General features: G+C 48.9%; 1 protein-coding gene across 3 annotated transcripts in view; it reads right to left on the reverse strand.

The window, feature by feature from the left end:
- The window catches only part of Tspan14 (tetraspanin 14), a 57,160-nt gene extending 32,913 nt beyond the window's left edge, over positions 1–24,247 (reverse strand). Inside the window, exon 1 of one of the 3 annotated variants that reach the window (XM_057770892.1) lies at positions 24,096–24,247. The gene's annotated coding sequence lies outside the window, so the exon portion shown is untranslated. Of the gene's footprint in view, positions 1–15,278; positions 15,374–23,602; positions 23,620–24,095 lie in introns of those variants that run through there. The other 2 variants (XM_057770895.1, XM_057770893.1) reach the window with 2 other exon arrangements.
- Positions 24,248–24,496: the final 249 nt, after the last annotated feature.

Below are 24,496 nucleotides of genomic sequence, written 5' to 3' on the forward strand. Positions count from 1 at the left end.
TGTTTGGCCTATTAGCTCAGGTTTATTATTAACTAACTCTTACAACTTAAATTAAATCATTTCTATTATTCTATATTCTGCCCCAAGGCTTGCGGCTTGTTACCTCACATCTTGCTTCTCCAGTAGGTATTGGCATCTCCCTGACTCCGCCTTCTTTCTCCCTGTCTCTCTGCTTGGATTTCCCATCTGGCTCCATTCTGCCTGGCTATTGGCTAAATCAGCTTCTTTATTAACCAATGGCAATAAAACATATTCACACATACAGAGGGGCATACCACATCAAGTACTAACCCTGTTCAGTTGACACCAATACTCTTTACCTTAACACACACGCACACACACAAATATACACAGATGGACGGATGGACAGTCAGAGACTGACTAATTTTGGCTTCCTAAAAGGCAGTAAATTATTCAGACACTAGCAGACCTAGCAGAGAAGAATTTAAAAGGTACTCTATATGCATCCAAAACAATGATCATACCTCAACCATGAACTCCAAGAACTCACAGATATAAAATAAAGCATTTACTTGGTAACAGGAAAAGTGGAATTACCTTATAGTGGTGAGCAAGCTGGTTAACAATCTGAGGGGGATTAAATAGGCAAAATCAATCTAAATAGTTAAAGGACACACTACACCTGCAAGCATGCACGCGCGCACACACACACTCTGGAGAGCAGGATGTTCAGATCCATCTCCCCCTTAATCATCTTTTCTTGTGAGGCATCCAGAAGGTGGGGTGTAGGAAAGTGTAAGACTATGGCAAATTTCCACATGATTAAATCCCATTAAAAGAATAAAAGAGCCGGGCGGTGGTGGCGCACACCTTTAATCCCAGCACTCGGGAGGTAGAGGCAGGCGGATCTCTGGGAGTTCGAGGCCAGCCTGGTCTACAAGAGCTAGTTCCGGGACAGGCACCAAAGCTACAGAGAGACCCTGTCTCGAAAAACAACAACAACAAAAAAAACAACAAACAAAACAAAACAAAAGAATAAAAGAAACATAAGTCAGGAAAGCTTTCTGGAGGTGCAGCACTGCTAACAGGTAAATGTGACATGACTCAAGCGCACAGTAAACAGTGGCTACGGATGGTGTGCAGAATGAAAAGGGCAGCATACTTTATAGACACAAGCATCCCTATCACTGAAAATAAAATCTACAGACTATCCAGGGACACTAGCTCCTACTTTCAAATTTAAGAGAATGCCACCACTTTTAGAGGTAAGAATGTCTGCACACTGCAGGCAGCAGACGGATGTTACCCTCAGAAAAGTCAACAGTCATAGAAATTAGATCTGGTCACATCCTAATCCAATAAACTCATGACTAAGAATTGCCTCATGAAAATAAGCCAGCAGAAGAAAATGAACATGCACTGAGTAAGAAACATGAACATCGTGGTTTGTAATTACGGAACAATTTGTAGGCATGTGGGGAAAGGCCAAATGGAAAAGCAGAGCACGCGAGGGGGTTGCATGGCGTGGGTCTATGAATGATTTTCCACATTTCCACCATCACACTTGCCATTACCATCTTGGCATTATACACACTGATGGAGGCCACTGTGGGGGAGTGGAGTGGGGAGCCCATAGTCATTATTACCAGAGCTCCCTGATCTGACTATCATATTAATGCTGCAGCAATCTTCCCCACTGACTTCCCAAAATTTAAAAAATTAGCACCTGTTCAACTATAAAATATTATTTCCAATTCAGAAGAATGAAGGTGAACTGACAGATCAGTAGACCACGGCTTTTCAACTGACATGATTTGACCCTGGAATGTCTCCTGCAGGCCCCTGGAGGACAGCATCAGTTGAGAAGGCTGTGGGTCTTTAGGAGGCAGGCCTGGCTGGTAAGAGTAGGTCATTACGGATTGGTGTTTGAAGGTTACAAACCCACCTAGCTTCCTTGTCTGCATATGCTCCTACTACCAGAAAGTTCCATAATACCTTCCTTGCTATGACTGACTGGACCTCCCTGAACTATGAGTCAAAATAAACCCAGAAAATTAATTAAGTTGCTTAGGTATTTTGGTCACAGACATGAGAACAAATGCACCAATTCTTTGATTATAGTCCACTGTGATGGCATTTCCGGGACTAGAGATGTAGGAGCAGCACTTCCCTAGCATACATGACCCTAGGCTCAATCTCCAGTACTGCTATGATGGATGGATGGATGGATGGATGGATGGATGGATGGATGGATGGATGGATGCAGTGTGCATACTTGCATGTACAATTTCTTGAAATTCTGCTCCTTATCACATGCTATGCATTCCTTATTCCCTGTCGTTTTGAATGTCTAATCTTATTTACATACAATGTAAGAATCAACTGTCACAACATGAGAACCCAACAATCATGTTGAGAAAAATGGTAGACCCCAGCCTTGCCCCTGGGTTCAGGCCTTTCCCACTTAGATTGCATTAACTTCTAGCTGACTATGCCAGTTAATCTTATGTCAACTTGACATACATACAGAGTTATCTAAAAGGAGGAACCTTAATTGAGAAAATGCATCAGTGAGACCCGGCTGTAAAGCGTTTTCTTAATTAGTATTGATGGGGGAGGGCCAAGCCCATTAAGTGTGGTTTCATTCCTCAGCTGGTGGTCCTGGGTGCTATATAGAGCAGGCTGAGCAAGACATGCAGGAGCAAGCTAGTAAGAAGCACTCCTCCACGGCCTCTGCATCAGCTCCTGCCTCCAGGTTCCTGTCCTGGCTTTCTTCAATGATGAACACTGCTATTGAAGTGTAAGTCAAATACGCCCTCTCCTCCCCAACTTACTTTTTGGTCATGGTGTTTCGTGGTAGCAACAGAAACTCTAAGACACCGACTCTCATCTTTTACATCTGAGTACCTCTTGGAATGACTCTATATGCTTCCATTAGTGCTACCTGGCTCTTACTTTAGAGCATTACTTGTTCAGGCCCCACTCTGGAAGATGATGATTTAACTCTATTCCCTACCAACCCCATCTTTCCCTAAACCACTCCCTCATGCTTGTTCTATCTCCATCTAATTATAGTGACACTGTAGAGCTGACTGCGATCATTTTCAGAGTTGGTATTATGATGAGCATGTGAGCTAGCAGAATGAGCCACACAAACTGGGACTGTTTTCCTTTTCTGGTAATTTTTTTCCCTCTAGAATGATTATTTTTGTTGACTTGGCATCTTATGGATTTATCAACAACCTCAAATTCAAATGAGAGCTGCCGAAATCTGCTCTCAGTAAGTTCTTATGCATCGGATGTTCTATTCCTATCCTCAGAGCAGAGTTTTCCAAGGTACTGGACAGATGAACACACAATTCTCTTTGGGTATTGCCCCAGGAGGTCCTGCCTATACTTAGTGTTGTGAGAAATCCTGAGATTCTTGATAGGGTACAGGGTTATCTTTACCTTTAAGTAGAAGTCTAGGCTGGGAGTCAATTTCATACAGAAAGTGAAGTCGCCCCTTCTCCACTGTCTATATTCTAAGCCTAAATCTATTTGATCCCAAATCTTTGTTCTTCACGTTCTTTCTGTAAACTTATGGGGTTGTCTACACATATACAGAGACTTTGACACTGGTCTACCTCATGCAGGCGGTTCCACGGGAAAAGGAGCTTCCAACACGAAGATAATTTCTTTTCCACAAAGTGTCTCCCTCCAAGAGGCCACCACCCTCTGCAGCCCCTTTTAGTAGATGTGGGAACCTGGGCTAACACTTGAGACACCTTACATTTTCCGCCCTATTACCCACCACCCACCTCTGAGCTCTAGCTCCCGAAGACTACTTTAACGTTACCTCCTACTGCTTCTTAATAGTTCTATGATATTTTTGCTCAGCTCTTGTTTTTTAATTACTTTTTGCATTCTAAATGTGCCTTTAAAGCTATAATCTTGTTCTTATTTCACACTATTGCATTTCTCTTCCTCCAAACGAAACGTCTGAACAGCCTTCCTCAAAAATAGCTCTTTCTAAATAAGCTGTTTCTCTCAAGATTTTTTTTATTGCTGTCACTCATGGTAGGTACTTTCCATATGTCCAGTAATATTTAATTAAGAACAAATAAAATGTGTCCTTTAGCAGGAAGATTTCTATCTAGGATGATCTGGCTGAGCCATGTGCTAAATCCATGTTGCAAATATTTTTGGGTTTAGAAATGTTGGTCTGTTTGCTTTTTGCTTTTATTTATTGAGGTTTCCCCAACCAAGCCACCAGTGCTCTAGAAAACAACTGGGCTGGAGAGTTGAAACAGTGCGGTCTCGACATGAACCCCCCAAGAATACCTGAGTCTCCTAGGCTCAGGTCTGCCTGCTGTAAAATAATTTCCAACGTTCTATTATTATGGGAGGGGGAGACAGAGCAGTACCACGGAGGACAGAAGGAGTCTAGGATAAAACATCCACCGTGCTCATGTTTACTGACCTCACCCCACCCTCCTCTTCCCTCTTTTTTTTTTTAATATTTATTTATTTATTATGTATACAATATTTTGTATGTATGTACGCCTGCAGGCCAGAAGAGGGCACCAGATCTCATTACAGATGGTTGTGAGCCACCATGTGGTTGCTGGGAATTGAACTCAGGACCTTTAGGAAGAGCAGGCAGTGCTCTTAACCTCTGAGCCATCTCTCCAGCCCCTCCTCTTCCCTCTTAAAGCATTATCTGAGGATTCCATACAAGTGCCCGTCTCCTCTTTTTCCTGCCAGAATAACCCGGTGTCATCAATTCTTACACCAGATCACTCAGTCACTTACTCATAATTTACATTTTTCTTCCTATTACCCACTCACTGATGCCCAAACTGGCACACTGATTCCTTTATTAAATCCCCCTTAATTTACACGGTATTTTACGAGAAAGTAAAGTTAGATGTGTCTGTTCGATCCACATGTTCACCCATTACGCTCTGAGGAAGGAGTTCTGGGTGCCGCTTTTTATCTAGTGAGGTAAAAACATCAGGAATCATAATCTACTATGAAGAGCAACAGAAACTCTGTAACTACAGTTACTAATCAACTGGTCTTAACATGGAAAGAATGAGAGGGTACAACACACAGTTGTCTCTGGACACCTGTAGGGATGGCACGGAAGCCAAAACCCAGGCAGGTCCCTTCAAAAGAATGTAGGGCCAGCCAGATGGCTAAGCAGGTAAAGGCGCCTGCCACCAAGCCTGATGACAGAGTTCTATCTCTGGAATCCCCATGGTGTAAGGAGAGAACTGCCTCAAACACTCACAGACAGACAGATATAAATAGACAGACATACATACACATGTACAAACGTGCACAGGAAGTATGTGGTTTTAAAGAGGTATTCTTCACCGTGCAGCTTATGTATATCTTCTCAAAATTTAAATCATCTAATGCACTATAAATACTACGTAAATTGTTGCTTGCTGTATTGTTGAAGGAATGATGTTCAGGCAAGATATCTGCGCAGACAGACATACCCTTTTCCTTGAGTATTTTTATTCTGCGGTTGGTTGAATCCATAGATTCAGAACCTGTGGGTATGCAGGATGGTCTGTAATTACATAAGCCCTAAAAAAAAAAAGCAAAGCTCTTTCCCGGCTGAAGGCAAAAGCAGAATGCACAGGCACCAAGCATAAGCAGTTCTGTTTTACTCTTGCTGGTTTGAGGGAGGCACGTGTGACCAGAGAAGGTAGGAGTTACGCCTGTGCACAGCCCCAGCTGACAGTCAACAAGGAGACAGGGATCTCTGTCCCAAAGCAGCCAAGGAGAAGATTTTGCTGCAGATCATTAAAGCAAAAATCTGGGGTAAAGTTCACTGTCTCCTCCTCTCATTTCCAGATCTGCTGTCAGTTCTTAACCTCTAGGACTCAGTTAGCTATCTAGGGCATGCGGTTTTGGTGTTTGGTGGTGCCACACCCAAAGGAGCCAAGTTCTCGCTCACCCAACCGTCAAGGGAGGCCAGCCTCCTTCAGGCATTCCTGGGGCCTCCATTCTCGGCAGCTGTCAGTTCTCTCCTCATTCTTACTTGCCATCTTTGGACCGTGTGCAGTTTAACACCAGGGATCAGATAACAGCACCAGGAACTCAACTTTGCCAGAAATGCAGATCTCAGTCCCCCTCAACTCAATCAGTAGTTTAGTAAGACTAAAGATGTGAGACCCTGATAGCAACAGCTCTCTCTGCTGCAGATGACAAATCATGACAGAAGAGAGTAAGAGAGACAGACAGGCAGGAAGATGTGGCCAAGAGAAAAGGAAGCCAGAGGACAGTAAACAAAGGGAAACAGTGTTGGGAAGGCGTGGCTACAAGTGTTCTTGACCTACCTTGCAGAACCTGACTAACCATAGAGCAGCAGCTGCCTTGCCAGTTTAGGGCAGGCTGTGCTCTGTGTGTTCACCACCCTTCTGTAAGGTAGCTCCAAACTTCAGAGCCTCTCTCTATTCCTGTCTTGTCCTTCAAGCCTGATCCCTAAGCCTCAGGCAAAAAAGTAGACCAAGGTCCACCTCACTTAGGTCCCTAAGTCAGTACACACCCAGGCTCTGAGACAGTTGTTCCTGTTCCTCTCCTCTCCTCCAGGGGACTGCAGCTCAGCTCTTCCTCCCTCACACTAAGTCCTGAAGGTCTCTCGCAGCCATCTCCATCCACTCCTCTCCCACTTGCCCTGTTTGTTCTGAACCCCCAACCTATCTCAGTTCACTGAGTGGGTTCACTACCCACTCCTAGGCTGCAACTGCCCACTCCCTTCACACACAGTTAATGATCCCTGACATTTCTCCTCCCTCTCATTCTCCAGAGCAGGCCATTAACCAAGAATCTATCTTTTCACAAGGCTTCCAAGGCTCCTACACACTCATGCCAGGCCCTTCCCAAAGGAGGCCCTGTTTCATAGTGCTAGGACCCTTCTGAGCCTCCAAGTAGCACTCTCGGGCCCTGGATGTTCCCACTAAGAGGCTTTAGAAATAATAGGGTAGCAGGAACATTCATTCACAAACTCACAGGGAGGCCCCGGAGAGCAGGCTAGGGAGAGGTAAATGCGAGTGGGTACAGAAGGGCAAGAGTTCTAGTAGAAGAGAAGCATGTGATAACATGCCCAAAGAGCTGCTCACTACCCACAGGAATCTCACAAAGCAACCATTTTAGGCCTTAGCCCAAGGCACTGCCACCCTACAAGCAAAAGAAGGGGCTTAGCTCTCTGAGTCACGAGTCAGACCCAAGAGTCAGACATGTCTATGGCCTCTGGTGACCCAGTCCCTAGCTATCTAACACCCCACACCCAAGGCCTACAGCCACTAACTAGGATGAGAAAGCGGGATACCCTGGGAAGACACTATAAAGCTTTAGAGGAAGCCGCTTCCTTTATTACAAGAACTACCCTAAAGGATGGTTGTGCAGGAGGAGATGAAGGTCCCAAGTCTGTGGGGACCTCGCCACCACAGCCTGGGAATCTAGCCAGCCAGTTCTGAACCCTGCCAGGCTTTCCAGTGGGCATTGTGTTCTATGTGCCTGGCTTCCTGTTAAACCACTGAAGATAACAAATTAAACACAGAGTTTCTACCAACAACTCACAACCCCAAACCGGCTGAGTGTCAGGAACATCAACAGGCCTCCTGGCTAACTCAGAGAGTCAGCTTTTGTCTGCTTTGGTGCCAGCTGTTGCTGCATAGGGAGAGGTGCTAAAGGAGGGTGTGTATGCGTGAGGGAAGGGGCACTACGGGGTGTGAAATGGAGGTCACCTAATTGAGTGATTTTTAGATTTATTCTTTTTATGATTTTTTTTAAAGCTACAGGAGCCTTTGTTCAAAAAAGCTCTGACCCAGAAACCCTGCATGGTGGCAAGCAGAGTGGGTCACTTTTCTCTGCAGTTAGCTGGCTCCATGGGGTGCCCATTGGAAGGAAAATGTTGAGCTTGGTCCAGCTGAATCCACACACACAACATGCAGATTAGTCCAGATGTTTCCAGAGGTTCCTTCAATAAAGACTAGGATAGATCTGGAAAGCCACTTATTAAAAAAAAGAAAAAAAAAAGATAAACACACAAAAAAAGAGCTCCTTACAGGAAAATGCCAAAGGAAAAATGGAGGAAATTGTGAAGTTAGATTATCGCCACTCAGGAATGTGACTGGAATAACCCATCCTGTCAGGATTCCTACATTTTCAAATGTAGGTCTCCAAGCACCTCCCCAAGGGCACTGACTAATTGCATAGGGCAGCCTAGTAACTTAGATGTGGAGAAACCAGCTGACAGCACACTGCTGCTCACAGCACCAGGAATGAGTCAAACTGAGTCAAACGCACCTGGCACCTCGTGTGGGTCCCCAGCAGAAGCGCCCGGAGCCACACTGCTTCTGTAGGAAATGTTCCTGACGAAGGTGCATGACCTGACTCTAACTGTGCAGAAACATCAACCGAACACAAATTACAAGTGGTTCCGAAAAATAAGGGGCCTCAAGTCAAAACACAGTCTGTATCTTTTTCTCTTAAAAAAGGAGGAAGAGGGAGGTGGTGAGGGGGGAGGGGAAGCAGCAGCAGACAAAACATTAAGGCAACTAGTCTGCAGGCCAAGCAGAGGTTTTCAAAATGATTCATCCCACAGCTCATACAACTGCAATCAAAGCTTCGGTGCAGCATCTGCAGGCCCAGGTGCGGCAGGCCCAGACACCCACAACAGCCATGGCCAACCTCCCTGGGTTACAGGTTCATTTCCCAGCCTGTCAATAGTGGCGCACACCTTTCATCCCAGCACTTGAGAGGCAGAGGCAGGTGGACCTCTGGGAGTCTAAGGCCAGCCTGGTTTACAGAGCAAGTTCCAGGACAGCCAGAGCTATATACAGAGCAATCCTGTATGTAGTTCATTTCCCATAGAATTTTCCCCTCTGCCATCAAAGGCAAAACCATCCACCCACATGACACAGGGTTGACACTGTCAAAGTGTTGTATACCTCATAATCTAAAAATGTTAAGTCCTGACAGAATATCCACTGTGGTCAGTTGCACACAATGTGGAGAATCTGGGCCAGCTCACAGCACTTGGGGGTAGGCAATAACAACTTAGAAGGCTAGTTGTATCCCCAGAACTCTGGAGACATAGACTAGGCCCTGTGCCAATTCAGACATTCTCCAGTGGGCCATACCACCAATGGTTTCCAGACCAGCAGGGCTGAAGACAGCCTGCTTGGTATCCCCTTGTTGCACAGGCTAGCTCAGCAAGTGACCCCTTTGTTGTGGGAGAGGACACTTTATGGCTTGCTTCTGCCTCATCAGGGCACAGTGCAAATAACTCCAATGAAGAGCTGGGCGTGACACGGGGACTCAGATTTCAGCTCCTGAAGACAGCAAGCCAGCACAGGAAGGCAGAACGCGGACCAGAAAGTGTTCCCCAGAGCAGGTGGTTTAGGCGTCAGGTGGGTGAGGACACAAGTTCTACAGGCACACAGGCACGAGAGCAACAGTACTGACTCATACATACATGCGGACATGCAGCAACTAAGCTAGTTGCAGACAAACCATCGAACCAGACGCACCCTCCAATGCATTTTATCAGCAGAGCTCCCTGTGAACCCCCAGCTATAGACTGGGCACTGTGGACAGTACCAAGACAGAGCCACACAACCACCTTGGAAAGACCAACACTAGGGTGAGAGCCACTCTTGAACTCTACAGTTACTCCTGATGAAGAAAGAGCCAACTCTGGAAAAGAGGACTTTGCTCCAATAACGAGGTCTCTGCTGGTCAGTCCAGAGCTCTGTAGAGCTGCCAGAACTCGACCTGCATGCCTAATGGGGATATGAAATGTTCGCTTTTGTCTGGGCTGCTCCCATCCCCCACCCCCACCCTGCTTCTCTAACACAAGGAAACTACATGAGAGAATTCTGAATGATATATATTTACTCCTTGTCTCCATTTTCTTCTTGCCTAAAAGGCAGAACAATTATGGTTCTGAGATGTTTAAACCTTGGTGCATCCAAAACTGCATGGTATGTACAGTATACTATGTTTTGAGACATAACCCCACTATCCCCCCTCCAATACGGTATTCTAGAGAACTCCTCCAACCTTTCCCTGCTTTCTGAGAGAGTTGAGTCACTCCGGGCCTTCCTCAAGCAAAGCAAAGCTACTCAGGGAAGCAACCAATAAGACTATGGACAAAACAAGTAACAAAGCCTTGCAGAAGCACAGAGAAGTGAAGCTTGCTGGGGAAAACTAAATAAAGATGAGTACTCAAGACTATCAAATGAAAAGAGGAATAAAGAAGAGCTCCTTGAAAAACTGGGACTCACGGGTGGGAAACTGTGGGCAGGGTTAGCAGAAGGGATGGGAGGCGGTAGGCAGCAGGGGGGCAGGTGGGATAAATATGAAATCTTTCCCCAAAGCCCGAGACCAGAACACAGAAGCTAGCAAGTGGTGCAGAGCCACCTCAAACATGCTCTTGGAAAACAACTTCAGCCAGTGAAGCAGTCAGTGCCCTGCTCAGCCACCCTCCTGCAGCAGATGTGGACAAACACAGACACCCACAGTCACACTTTTATGCAGAGACCTTGAAACACTCAGTCCTAAACAGGAGGTCTCCATCAAATCCCTATCCTCAGGGCTCAAGAAACCCCAAAGAGGAGACAGAAAGAGTGTAAGAGCCAGAGGGAATGGAGGATATCAAGGAAAGAAAGCCCTCTAAATCATGTGACTAGTGCACACGTGACCCCTCAGAGACTGAGGTGGCATTCCCAGGGCCTGCGCAGGTCTGCATCGATGGGTTCCTGGAGCTAAAGCGAGATGTGGCCATGTGCCTAGCTGCCTAATCCAGAAGCGATCTCCAATGTATAACCACTTGCAAATGAAAATTTATTTCTTCCAAAGGGAGTCTCCCTCGAGAAACACTACTCTTAAAGGTAGGCTGCATGCCCGGCAGTAGATGGCCAACAGAAAACAAACTCAATGGCATCTTTGGAGGTTCCTTGTCTCACAAGGTTGTATTAGGGCTTTTCCTTTAAAAAAAAAAAAATTATTCTTTTATTTGTCTTTTTACCCTACAGGTCCTTTGCATATATTTTATGGCTTCCAGTTTAGTGTTTCTATGGGATTCCTGAGTGTGCAAATGGAGTGGGTCTCAGTTTCTTGTGTCTTCTCTTTGACTATCAGTTTTGTCTAATTCTGATGTGTTAGTTTTTGTTTATTTTATTACTATCCCTTTAAAAAATAAACAGAAAACATCAATTTGTAGTCGCTCACCTGAGCTATTTACTTGAACACCAATATATACCAAAGGATCTTCGTCCAGAATGTTTTGTGTTTCCCCCAAAATGCAAACCACACCTACAGCCTGATTCTGACTCTGTCCTCCAGCTGGTAAAAGCTGAGGAAGACAGATGGGGTGGGGTAAATGGTACCAGATGGTCCACGGAGGCTCCAATTACCCACTCAGCTCCCTGCCCCACAGATGACCTCACCAGCAGACTAAACGGGCTCACTGGATCTCAGCTGCTCCCCCAGACAACCAGCACACCTGCAACACACTGCACACCTGAGAAAGGGGGGACACAAAACCGGAGTTTCGGGCCGATTAAAAGTACACAACTTTACAGGAGACCAGAGGGTAGACAGCAAAACCACAAAACACTGGCGAGGTGTGAAAATAACAGGGCAGGCGTCAGGGTCAGCGCCTCTCAGACTTGAAAGTGCACCCAGCGCCTGGGAATCTCTGAAAAGACAGCTCTGATTGGCTGATCTGAGGTCAACCTTCTCCCACAAGGCTCTGCATCTCAAAGGCTCCCAGGTGATGCTGATGCTGCTCAAAAGGGAGGCTGAGCAGCCAGAGAAGGCAGGTCAAACAGAGGTGCCTGGAGGGCAAGTCACCATCAGGTGATAGCGTCTTCACTGCCTCACTGCGTGTGAACTTGCAGGGATCTGCTCCACGTTTCCATTGTGGAATTAATTGGTATTTTAGTGTAGCCCACCTGATGATCATGGGATTTTTCTTTGTTTTTGTGGACTGAGAGAAGCTAGACAGACTCCTGAGCAGTGGGTAAGCCCTTTTCCACTGAGCCCCACCCCAGCCCTCCGTCTCACAGCTGTGAGAGCTACTCTAAGCAAATGAGCGAAGCCTGCCTCCTGTGAGGCCTTTAGACTTCTTCCAGGGTGGGGGAGCCGTTATTTGAGGAGATACACGAGAAGGTCCAGTGACAATCTGTACCTGTCCTGTGCTCAAGGAAGGGGACAGCAGGACAGCAGATGGGACAGGGAGCAGGCAGGGTTGATTAGGCACAAGGATCAAGTGCTGAGGCTGGGTGGTCAAAGGCAGATAAAGGGCCACAATCCCATCCTGAAAAGATGCCAAGAAAAGAATATTTTGCCTCTTCTTAATAGACACAAAATTTAAACACTCACACAGAGTAAGAAGGTAAGAAGTTGTGGGGGGAGGGAAGGATATATGAGGTGTATCCTGGTATGACCTCACTTTGGGGAGAGGTAAAACAAAGAAAGCTTTATTTCTTCTCCCTGGATCCAACAAGAGAGGGACTAGACCAGTAAAGGAGGAACCACGTCCATGTCCACTCAGGACCTCTCCAGGGAGTCGCTGGCTTTGTGCTCTCAAGAGTCCCCACGACCAGGCAGGGTAGCAGTGCAGCTCCAATGGGAACCACAGACCTCTTTAGGGCCACCAGCCAGAACAGCAGGGGAGAAACGGCCTGCAGAGAAAAACCCTTTATTCAACATACCTATCTAAAGCCATTTTCTTCTACGAGATCCTAAAAGAACAAGGGGCCTTCAAGATAGTGACCCACTCTTTAGGAGTTAAGACTCACAAAACTAAAAAGGTCACAGCTAGAACCTTGCCCACGTTTGTCTGAGCAACCCCTCCCTCCATTATCCAGTCAACGGCCTACATTTAAGGAAGAGAAATGCCAGTGGCCAGCAAGTGTACCTCCAGGACTCAAGCCCCTGCCTCCAATTCCTGTGCTTTAATCCTAAGCAACTTGGGGAGAAAAGGGTTTGTTCCATCTCACACTTTCATGCATTTGTCCACCACACAGGAAAGCTGGGGCAGGAACTGAAGCAGAGGCTTACTCTTTCTTACCAGCTTACCTTCACGGTTTGCTCAGGTTGCTTTCCAATACTGCCTAGAACCACCAGCCCAGGGACAGCACCACCCACAGGGGGCTGGACCCTTCCATGTCAATCACTAATCAAGAATATGCCCCACAGACTGACTTACTTGCCTACAGACCACTTTGATAGAGGCATTTTTCTCAGCTGCGGTTCCTTCTGCCACATACCCTAACGTGTTGATAAAACACTAGTCAGGACAACGGAGCAACCTGCACTGTGACCCTGTCTTCTGGAGATCACTTGGATACCTCCGAAATGGGGTCCATATTTTACACGTGTAACAGTGAACTCCAGCCCATTCTGATCTGAGTATGCTACATTTGCTGACATGAAGACAGTCTAATATGCAGGGTTTTTTTGCGCGCGGAGAGGGGGGTGGCCCCTAATTTGAAAGATAGGCTCAATCTGAAGATAGTGACTTCTGAAAGAATCAGGGTTTTTTTTGTTTTTTTTTTTTTTCTGGACAAAAAAACTACCCTACATTTCAAAAGGTAACAGCTCTGACAGCTCCTGGTGTGGCTTAGACAGGAGACAGAAACGGCTGGGGCAGATCCACCCCCAGGGAGAAATGCCTAACCCTGCAGTGAGAGTCATCCTCCAAAGAGAATGCTCCTTGTGACCAATAAAACTGGGAATGGGGAAAAAGAGAGACATTGAGAGTGAGAGAGCAGGGACTGCTTCCCTTCGGTCAGAGAAAAATCATCACCACCATAAAACCAAAATAAACAATTCCTCCGTTTCTCTGGCACCCAGACACTGATAAGTAGGAGCTGTTCTTACAGGCCTTCAAAGGCAAGCTTACCATACTGTCAGGAGGTGCTTCTGCTTAGGACCAAGTGACCAGTTCCCACCCTTTCTCATGAGCATGCATGTGCGTGCACACACACACACACACACACACACACACACACACACACACACACACACAGCAATGGCCGAAACCTAGTGAGCACCCCTGCCTTGGCTCTAAGAGTCCCTATATGACCTGGTAAGAGGAAGACAGAACAAAGGCAACGCTAGGCCTCCCTGGGAGATAGAGGTACATCTAGGGAGCCACCAAGCCTTTGGCCCAGTAGGTAGACTTGCACCATGAAAGCTTCCACTGGTTCTGTGCCGGCCTTCAAGAGCTCAGAGATGGCTAAACAAAGGAGAAGAGCTGTGCTCTGCTCGGCAGCGGGGGTGGCTGCTGGCTGGGTTGCCGGAAAGCAGGCTTTTCTGTAGCTGGGAGCTCAAGGATTGATGAGGGACGCAACACAGGGTGAGCACAAAGGCAGATGGGGGCGCCTACAAGACTAACAGCAGCTGAGGCACGTGCCTGGCCCCCACCCAAGGGTGCAGCTGGGCATCGAGAGCTCTGTGGACATGCTTCCCAAGGTAGTGGGCAGGCGGCTGATGAGCCAGCCTGGGCATCCTGCTCCTTCCCAGCTGTTTTGATTACAACCCAAGGAGCACCAAGCAGATCACATGACATGAAAGAAGAAAGGGATCTTTACACAGGTGCCCACAAAAGTCACAGGGAGAGTGAAGGCAGGGCTGGAATCTGAGAACTGTAGGCCCAGTGACTCAGGGCTGTCAGCAGACCTCCACTAAGCACAATGGCCTCCAGCCGTAGTTAACAATAGCAGCCCTGGCCCCTCCCTCTCCACCCCCCCTCTCACGTACCCCCCTCCCACACACAAATCCATGATGGGAGGCATCAGGAAACCAGGGCAGAGATCGTGAATGGCTCCACTGTCATCACTAGGCCCGCCTCCTTAGCCTCACAGGTCAGGCCTAGCTGTCACCAGGCCACAATAGAAACCTCTGTGCTACAAAGGGCCAAAGCTTCCAACAGCAGAGCCTCCAGCATTGATAGTTCTGGGCTCCTCATGGGGACTGCATGTGACTGCAGTGGTTAGGAGTCCTCTGTATGGGAGATTGGTAGGGGTACAGTTCACAAAACACTAGGTCGGGGCATAGAATGGAGTCCCCCTAAGATCTCCCTGCTTCTTTTCTTGCACTGACCTTGTATGGGGCAGCCACAGCTACATGGTGAGACAGCTATGGTTGGCTATTTCAGGGGGACACAGGCTACAGGAAACAAGGAAATTGTCAGAAAACTTTAGGAAGCCTGTGCCCTCTCCTACAATCCTCTCTCCCACCCCAACCCCTCCTCTCTACTCAGGAAGGACCTATTCAAAACAGAAAAACCATCTACCATTTACCTGGAGGTCTTCATAGGGAGTTTTACACCAAGCCAATCAGACCCAGCTGCAAAGCAGGCAGGATACCAGGGCTCCCACAGCAGCGGAGGGAGGCCTGATCCTAGTATCGGCCCCTCTAACTTGTCTGAGACCGACCAGTTCCAGCTTGCTTTCACACTACCCAGAGCGTAGGCAGCTCCAACTAAGCACACACTGTGAGAAGCGGCCTCCCTGCACACCTCACCTGCCTCCTCCTCAGACGCCATGGTACACTTGTGCGTGCACAGGCCTAGTGGTCACAATACAGCCAAGAGTTCTACATGTGCTCATGGAAAGAGCATAGTCTGAGCTGAGCCACAAGAAGAAAAGGAAGGAAAGCAGCACATGCAGCCTCCTGCCAACTCAGTCCCCAACGGCAAAAATAGAAGATCCCCCTCAGCTTCAAACCTCAGAAACTTCCCTTCCTCTTGGAGTCAAAGCAGCCATGTTTCTAACAATCCCCTCAATGCTTCAACTCCACAGCAGACACCTCAGGCCCACCTGTATGTTCAAGGCACCTGACAACCAGGCTTGTGAAAGCAAACACTGAAAGCAACCTCAATGTCCATCAAGGGGGCTGAAAGAGTGAGTCAGTCAAGGCTCACTCTGCAGCAAGATGACCTGCTGCTGCTAACAAGAATGGAGTACAGTCTTTTCATGTATGTGTGCTAAAACGGGACAATCTCGGGATAAACCTCAGGGAGCCTCAGTAAGGACAGAGCAATGTAAGCTGCATGCCACTGTGGGAATAAGCAAGAGAGATAGAGAGAGGGGTGTGTGCATGGGGGTTGTCACAATTGACTTGGCTCTTAACATCTGATGCTGGAGGCTTTGGGCTTGGGGGGGTAATGCAGCTGAAGAAGTCAGAAGTATGCATTTCTGTTATTTCTTCTGGGTTGTTTTATGATACAAAAAAAAAGGTGAAACTCAATTCAATGTGTTTGCCTAAGGTTTTGGCTAGAGGTACCATAGCCAGGTGTACTTGCATATACCTATAATCCCAATACTCAGAGTACTGAGGCAGGAGAACAATTTAAGAGTCAGCCTAGGCTATGTAGGAAGATTCTGTCTAAGAAAAAGAAAGAAACAAAGAGAGAGAGGAGCGGGAAGAGGGGGAGGGAAAATATTTCATGAATAGCTCTCTTTAGGCAGCATCTGGCATCTCCCTAAGACAAGATGCTCTGGGGGAGGGGAGGGAGAAGACACTAAGTCGGCCAGGGAGGGAGTACAGGCCTGGGAGCCCACTCCACTCCCTGCTTACTTCATTCACCCTAAGCCCACAAGCAGAAAGTTTTCCTATTGAAGAAAAGCAGATTTTGACAGTGGCAGGAAGGAAACTAAGCTACCCCACACCAACGGCCACCTATAGGATTCCAAGATCAAAGGTGTTTGTCTGTCTAACAGCGTCTGTCTGTCTGTCCCAGGGAGGATGAAACCAAAGCATCCTGCAGATCCTTCTCCAGGGGCCTCCCCAGCAGCCAGCAAGGCTCCAAGTCTTAGCATTATGAGCCCATCCCCATTTTAGCAGCTAAAGAAAGCTATTTCAACAGATTTCTAGGCCTGGCCCCACTCCAAGGACAAGCTAAAAAACAGTTTCTCCAAAATCTCAGCTTAAAACCCCAACCCTTAGCCACGAAGCCGCATGTACCTTTCAAGAAACGGAACCATAGCATAGGGTTGAGAGATGCATTCCTGTGTCTATTCTTGCTAAAGGGTTACACATACGGTCTAAAAGCCCCCCTTTAATGGGTGTGTCAATAAGTACTCTGCACTAAAAAGCACTGATGTACTACTTCCTTCACGTGATTTTGCCCCTAAGGAATAATACAAAACCCATCCCAGCCTCTCTTGCTGCCTAGGGGATGACACAATGGCCATTAGAGCAAGTGGGGGCCACGGTATAGGGAGAGACCTGAAGAACAGGGAGTGGTCCATGAGCACAACCCTGGCTGCACACAACTTCAGCCCCAGGAACAATACAGCTGGCTGTTTCATAATGGCCTCAAGCTCACAACTACCCAGGGCTCAGAGAATGAAGGTCAGGGAGGGGACAAGTGTGCTTTCCTGACTGTGAAGTGTTCAACAAATGACTCCCCCCAAAACAAGCACAAACGGGATCTCAAAGCTACTAGGACCACCCTAGCAACAAACCTAAAAGCTGGAAGCACCTCCTGCTCCCCTGACAGGGCCCAGTGCAAGGTCAAGGCATGTTCTACCAGGAACCCCACAACCTTTTATTATTTCTTCAAGGTTCCCCACCTCAGGGAGGCTCTGAGTCTCCAGGGCATATCTATCCTGTTTCACCATACTGGTCTCAGGGGAAAACTTCAGAACTTAGAGGGGGTTCTGGGCAGAACCTGCCATCACCGTGGTACCTAGGTCCATCCTTTTCCTATGCTTGTGGCCATTCAGGGACACAAACACTCTCCACTACCACAGACTCTTTTCTTGGCAACACCCCCCCCCCCAACTTATCCTGTTTATGCCACGGCTTGTATTCCACAGGAAGCAACTAGGACAGCAAGAGACAATGCCCGTGGAGAGGCAGGGTGACTGCAGAGAACACGCATGATCTCCAGTCTGCCTCTGCAGGAACAGCTACTAGTCATGGGGCCTTCCCTTTGGAGAAGTGAGTAAGCCCTACTTGCCGCCAGCAGGTTTTCCTCAGAGCAGAAGGGAGCCTTGCTCCTAGAAGACTGAGATGAGAAGAGCTTCAGGCAGACAGATCAGTAGGTCACCTGCACCAGGGACACAGGGATGGATGACCAATGAAAGAGGGGACCAATGAAAGAAGTCTCCCTCTTGGAGAAGGGAAGAACATGCAAATCAGAAAGACAACTGGGTAGACCCAGGGAATGGAAGGGAGAACCTACGGCTCCTCTACTGTGCAGACCCAGGGAATGCGAGGGCCCACTCATGGTCCCTCCATTGTGCAGACCCAGGGAATGCGAGGGACCAAATATGGTCTCTCTCTACTGTGTGGACCCAGGGAATGGAAGGGACCACCCATGGCCCCTCCAGGACCCAGAGCAGAGAAAAGAAGAAAGTCCTAGGCTGGTAGGGGCTGCAGAGTGGTCCCACTGGTTTGTGTAGGACTGGGGAAGCACAAGACAGAAGCCCCTCTGCAGCTGTAGAGGATTTCAGAAAAGAGAATGCCCGTGATCGGATAGCCAATAGACCAGAAGCCCAAAGTTTGGAGATGGGGGCTGCAAAGACACGAGGTCCTGTTGCAGAGGGGAAGGAGACTGAGACACAAGGAACCAGTCAGTACGAGCTGCAACAAAAAGACTAAGGTTTCAATGGTGACCACCTTCAGTTCTGGAGCTTTACTGACAGTGTCAGAGGGAATGGTACTGGTCAGGAAACCCCCACAGGAGAAAATGTCACTCCTGAGAAACAAATGCGGGTGATCATGAGCCTAGCCATGTAATAACTCACAAAACGGAACAAAGGATACTGAAAGGATTCAGGCCTTCACCAAACTTTAGCCAAGTGCTCTAAAGCCTCTGTTCAATCAGCTCTGTCCAATCTTGGATTTGTGGGGGCCCATTCTCGCATGAATCCTGCTAAGTCAATTTATCTCCCAATTTATTACCAAATTCCTTATCCTTCTTTATCCCCCACATAATACCTGGCGACTTGGCTTGCCTTGAGGAAGAACCCTGTGAGGTCTATTCAGCTGAAAGTGTCTCCTACGCTCAAAAATTCTCTAGGATCCTGGCATACTGCTTCCTGGCTGTAAGTTCTGACTCTCCTAGGGTTCTGGAATTGAGCCCAGTCTCTCTCCCCTACTTAAAAACCCTGTTGCAGCCATCTTGAATAGCTCACCTTACCACGTTAACATCATTTTCTTCTTTAAACATGGAGTTCCTCAGTGTTCCAGGACTCAAGGCCCCTTCCCCTCACCCAGAGTATCACTAACCCTTGGGTATGGAGTTGGTCACCTCCTACAAGCCTCAGAAGACTGGTTTCACGAGGCCCAGGAGTACAGACCTGGTCAAGAAACAGAGAAGCCATGGAGAGGGGCATTTAGTGCCAGCGTGGGAAGCAAAGAAGCAAAGCTGGCCATCATCAACACTGAGACTATACCGTGCCAGCGCTGGGAGTCCCACCAGAGCATGAACAGTGTAGGGGTCTGGGGCACTAAAGCTGAGGTAGGTATTTTCCTTATCCTCTGAAACTTTGAAGGAGACCCTGCTGAGGACTCCCTGATCATGCTAAACCCATTTCCCCACCACACCAACCTCAGAAACTGACAAAAGAGATTTATCTCAGGGGACACTCATTCCCTTCTAGTTGCTGTAAGGACCCTGGTTGGATGTCAGAGCTACAACATCCTCAAAGTCCCTGTTTTTGAGTGTTTGATGGGCTCTACAGCATACAAGATCACAGACCCAATGGCTGGAGCAACAGCCAGAAAAAACCCAGAGAGAAGGTTTACCAGCCTTTGACCTGGCTCTTCCCCAAATCTTCCCCACCACCTCAGGTCTGCAAGATGACTGAGAACTCAAGAGTCTAGAGGACACCATTAGCTTACTTCCTACCAGTATGCCAACAGCCACTTTAGACATCTATTTTGGTCCTTAGACACAGTATACAGACCAAGAGAGCCCAAGGAGTCTGACTGATAGATGTGGGCTCTGGCTGCTTAAAGAGGGAGGCAAAACAGATCCTAAGAGGTGAATAAGTCAACTGCAGTCTGTCCAAGCCCACTTACACTGATTACCAGACCTACTACTTCCAAAGAGAAAACCCACAGCCCCACCCAGCCCCACCCAACCCTCAAGGGTGGAGGAAGCAGAGTTCCCAGAATCAGCTGTTGGTAAGCACTTGCTGGGAACTGCCCGAAAGATAGCAGCTGTCCCCAAACAGCGTCAGGGTCAGGCCCAACCCAGAAGCCTGAGACTGTGGTTCCTCAAACCTGAAGTGTGTACTGGATTCTCAGCAGCCAAGACAGGCAGGGCAGGTCTGATTTAGCTCCCTTCAAAGAGGAGAAAAGATGTAACTCCAGTCTGGGTTGCACAGCTAGCAATGAGACATCAGCCAAAGGCTGGCCTCCTGACTGCCCGTCTGCAAGCTGGACTGCTGGGCATCTTCATGCTGAGCGGACAGGTGCATCAATTGTCGCACACAGGCCAGGTCCTTTCCTGAACCAAGACAAGTACTTGCTCTGTCTGAATCAAAGCAGAGGGATGGAAGAGAGTGGCCAGGAGACCACGAAACCCAAAGTAATTTATAAGCTGGAGGCGGCACCACTACACTGCAGGAAAAGGCAAATCGAAACACTGCCCATTCACGAGGCCAAAGACTCTGAAAACAACCAAGCACAGCCTATTCTGGTCACCGGTGACCAGCCAGGAGCTGCAACAGGCCTTTATGTCTCCTGCCATTGCACAGAGGGGAAACAGGAGCCCTGAAAAAGCAGTACCCATGCCTAAGAACCAATGGCAAACCAACCTTCACAAAGAATAACCCAAGGTCTCCCCACCTCTACTCACGGCCCCTGGCTGATGTGCAGACAGAACACAAAGCAAAACCCAGTGTGGCTAGAGAAAAGCATCCAACAGGTTTCTATCCTGTCCTTCCCTCCAATCACCCTAGCAAGTAGGCGCTCTGCTCCACACGCACTGTCCCGAAGCTTGGCCCCAGTCACATGAGCAATTCTTGGAGCATGGAAACGAAGGGCACCTCTACCTGCTGGCTTCTAGGAAAAGTAACTTCACGTCCAGACAAGGACGGGAAGTGCAACGTGCTCAACAGTCACTGGCCACAAGAGAAGGGTGGCCAAGCCTGCTTTCCTGCCCACAGGCCACAGGCAGGATTATCTCTCTGCAGACACAAACAGCCAGCAGCAGGAAACAGGGATTGTCACCTCCATTAGCAGCCTCTAGGCTGGGACTTCCTGCTTTAGAATAAGCGTGGGAATTAGGTAATGAGGAAAAGGGCACTGCAGGCGCTCCAGTAACTTCTGAAGGGTCAGAGGAAAGAAGTACGCAAGGTCTTTAAAGACCGCCTCTCCATCCCTAGGGTTCAGTCATGTTTATTAAGCATCTACCTTTCAAATGGGGCAAGCCCATCTTTAAAAAGCATTTCTTTGATTAGTTTACAAAAGCGTTCTTGGTGGCACAGAGACAAAGAACGAAACTAGGACCCAGAGCTTGAGGAGAAACAAGTGACAGCCAAGTATAGGCTTCCTGCCATTCACTGTTTCTGACTTCAACCCCAACCCCACCTCCACCCCCACCCTGAAGGTGACTACAGACATGTTACTTGGTGCAGCCAATGAAATGCCACTTCATTATGCCACATCTGCCACAAATGGGCAGAAACGATACGAGTCAAGACTCATGGGGCTATGTCTAAGTGGCTGGGAATATGAACTGGGAACTGGTCTACAATAACGGCATCATAAAGCAGATAAGTGATGCTATGTAAATGTGGAGATGGGAAAAAAAAAAGACTTTGGTATTAACCAATCAAACCCTGATCTCTACAGAAGGCATTGACTCTCCAGCCATGCTTGCAATGCTCTGGCCTTGTAGGGCAGACATTACAGTCGGGGCAAACCATCAGGAATTTAGGGGTGGTATGTCCTAACTAACCTTGGTAGACAGTTGAGATACGTGGAAGCTGGGCCTTAAGGGAACCTGTACTGAAGGACTCAGTAGTTCCGCCTTGGGTCATGCTTTTGCACTATGTTTAAGCAACTCCAGGAGGAAGGCATCTCTTAATGAGAGGCTCCAACTCTCAGGCAGAGACCACAAGGAAATCACTCTGACCTTTCTGGGCCATAGTTTGCTCATTTGTAAAATCAGGTAGTTAATGTCGACCACATTGAGTTGTTTCAGGGATTAAACAATTAAAGGAAGGCTGAGACAGTGGCTTAATGTAAGTCTCCATAACTACTAAGCCTTAACAAACTCACTATTATGCCACGTAAAAGCTGTACATTTGATCATAAGTTCACTAGATTTTAAACAAGCAACGAGTTCTCAGGACTGGCATACTGGTATTTTTAGGTGTTGTAAAAAATAATTCTGTTTAACTTCTCTGCTAAAGTTAAACAAGGTCAAATCCCTAGGCACATGGTGGCCCAGGGTAAGGCCCCGGAAGTGGTTAAAGAACCCAGGGCTTCCCTGCACCCTGGCCTCTTTGTAATTTCGCCTCATTTCTATAACCTGCAGGGCAGGCTCCTCCCCACCCACACAAGGCATGAGTTTCATCCTCCATCAGAAACACAGCAAGGGAGAAGCCGTCACCTGTTCTCAGAGAACACACAGTTGCCAGTTGCACTAAAGAAGGGGGGGGGGTGTCTTCCCAGAGCAAACAACCCTTCCCCTTTGGTGCCTTTTCTTCTTGGAAATAACCAAAACCTTTGGAGGATCAGTGGCTCAGATGGTTTGACTGAATGGAGCAACTAGGCCTAGGTCAAGCTCATATCAATAAACACCACTGACCACCTACTGGTCAGAAGGTATGAGCCCAGGAGTGCTCCCCTACAGTACAGGGCACCGCAGTCTCTGAAACACATTAGGTGGTCCAAAGAGGGTCCAAAAATGTAGAGAGGTTGCAGAATGTACAAATGTAGAAAGTAGGGCAGAAGAATTATGAATTCAAGGCAACCCTGGCTTACAGAAGACCCTGACTCCAAAAAGAAAAACATTCTCAGAATAGGCTACAAGGCTTCGGGACAGCAGAAGTCTGCACTTCTTTCTAAGGGTTCCAGAGCCCAGGAGTTTTGAAAGGAAGGGTGTCTCCATGCAACCTCTGAGCTGTTAGAACGTGGGGCCCCAGATTTCCCCATAAAGAAGGAAGCACTCAGCAGGCACCAACTTCTACTTAGAAGTCAAGGGGCTGTGTAGAAACTGTCCAGTATTTGGCAGGCAACTGACCCACAATCACCAATCCTAGGGACAACCTCCTAGAGAGCTGGGAACACACCTGCTACAGACTCCAACCCAGCGTCCTGCACACGCTGCCCAACACATCTCGATGTCCCCAAACACCACCGTCCTTATACAGCCATTAAGTGTTCACCATGGCTCTGCAACCAGCTCCAGGCAAGCACTGGCTTAAGACACTGAGTTTTGGGAATACTGACCGCCTCTCACCGGAGAACGAGTTTCACTCCTCTAGACAGCAGTTTCTGAGGTTCAGGAACGAAGTCCCCATTCGCACACTTTCCCCACCCTCTGCACTGCACGCCTAAGAGGGAAGGAATGGGGGCTGCAACATGGGCCGAGCAAAGGTACAGCTAGAACCAAAACTTGTCCAAAGATCGGGTTAGGTCAGGGATCGGGCTTTACTTCCAAACACAGCCTCTAGCGACCAGCACCGAAATGCCGGCGTCGCCACCTCCTCAAACTCCGGCAGGACAGCGTGGGACCCGGAGGCTGGAAGCAAACTCAGGGTGGGTGGGGGCTGGGCGACCGTCCCCCTCACCCTGGACGCGAGCTGAAGAAGGCGCCCTCCGCTGGGCTCACAGGTGAGGAGCGGCAGAGCCCAGGCGGCAGCAGGGTGCAGCCACACCTTCCGGGGCGCCCGCCGAGCCTCTCACTCCAGGTAGCGCCCGAGTTGGGCTCAGCGGGGTCCCGGCGGCGGCCTCCAGAGCTCGCGGGCGGTCTCAGAAGACAAAGCCCGCGCCGCCCGCGGGGCTGCCCCCCGCCAGGCAACGGAGTCCCGGGGCCGAGCGGGGACGCAGGGAGCAGCCGCCGCCGTCCCGAGGGGACGCTCACGAGGACCAGCCCGAGACAATGAGGACAGGCCCGACGCTGCAGCGGGGCCGCGCGGTCTACTTACCCGGGCGTGGCAGCGGCGGCGGCAGCGGTGGCGGCGGCGGCGGCGGCAGCACGGCCCGGTCGGCCGAGGAAGTTAGACCAAGTTCGGCGGCGCAGAGCTGGAGGGCGCGACTCGGGCCGTCTGAGCGGCGGGGGCGGGGCGCGGAGGGGCGGGGCCGCGGCGGAGAAAGAGGCGCCGCTTCCCTGCGCCGCTCTGCCGCCCCACGCGTCTGGCCCAGCCGGGCCCCGCCCCCGACGCTTGCTCCGCCCACACTAGGCACCGTCCCATCGCTCGCTCCTCCCCCGAAACCGGGCGGGGCTCACGCCGCTCGACCCGCCCCCTCGGCCATCAATCCGCACTCCCACCGCCGGCTACTCCTCCCACCTTGATCTCCACGCCCCGCCCGTGCCCCGCCCCCACTG

Source organism: Chionomys nivalis, chromosome 5 (genome assembly GCF_950005125.1).
Source record: "Chionomys nivalis chromosome 5, mChiNiv1.1, whole genome shotgun sequence".
NCBI classification, from domain to species: domain Eukaryota; kingdom Metazoa; phylum Chordata; class Mammalia; order Rodentia; family Cricetidae; genus Chionomys; species Chionomys nivalis.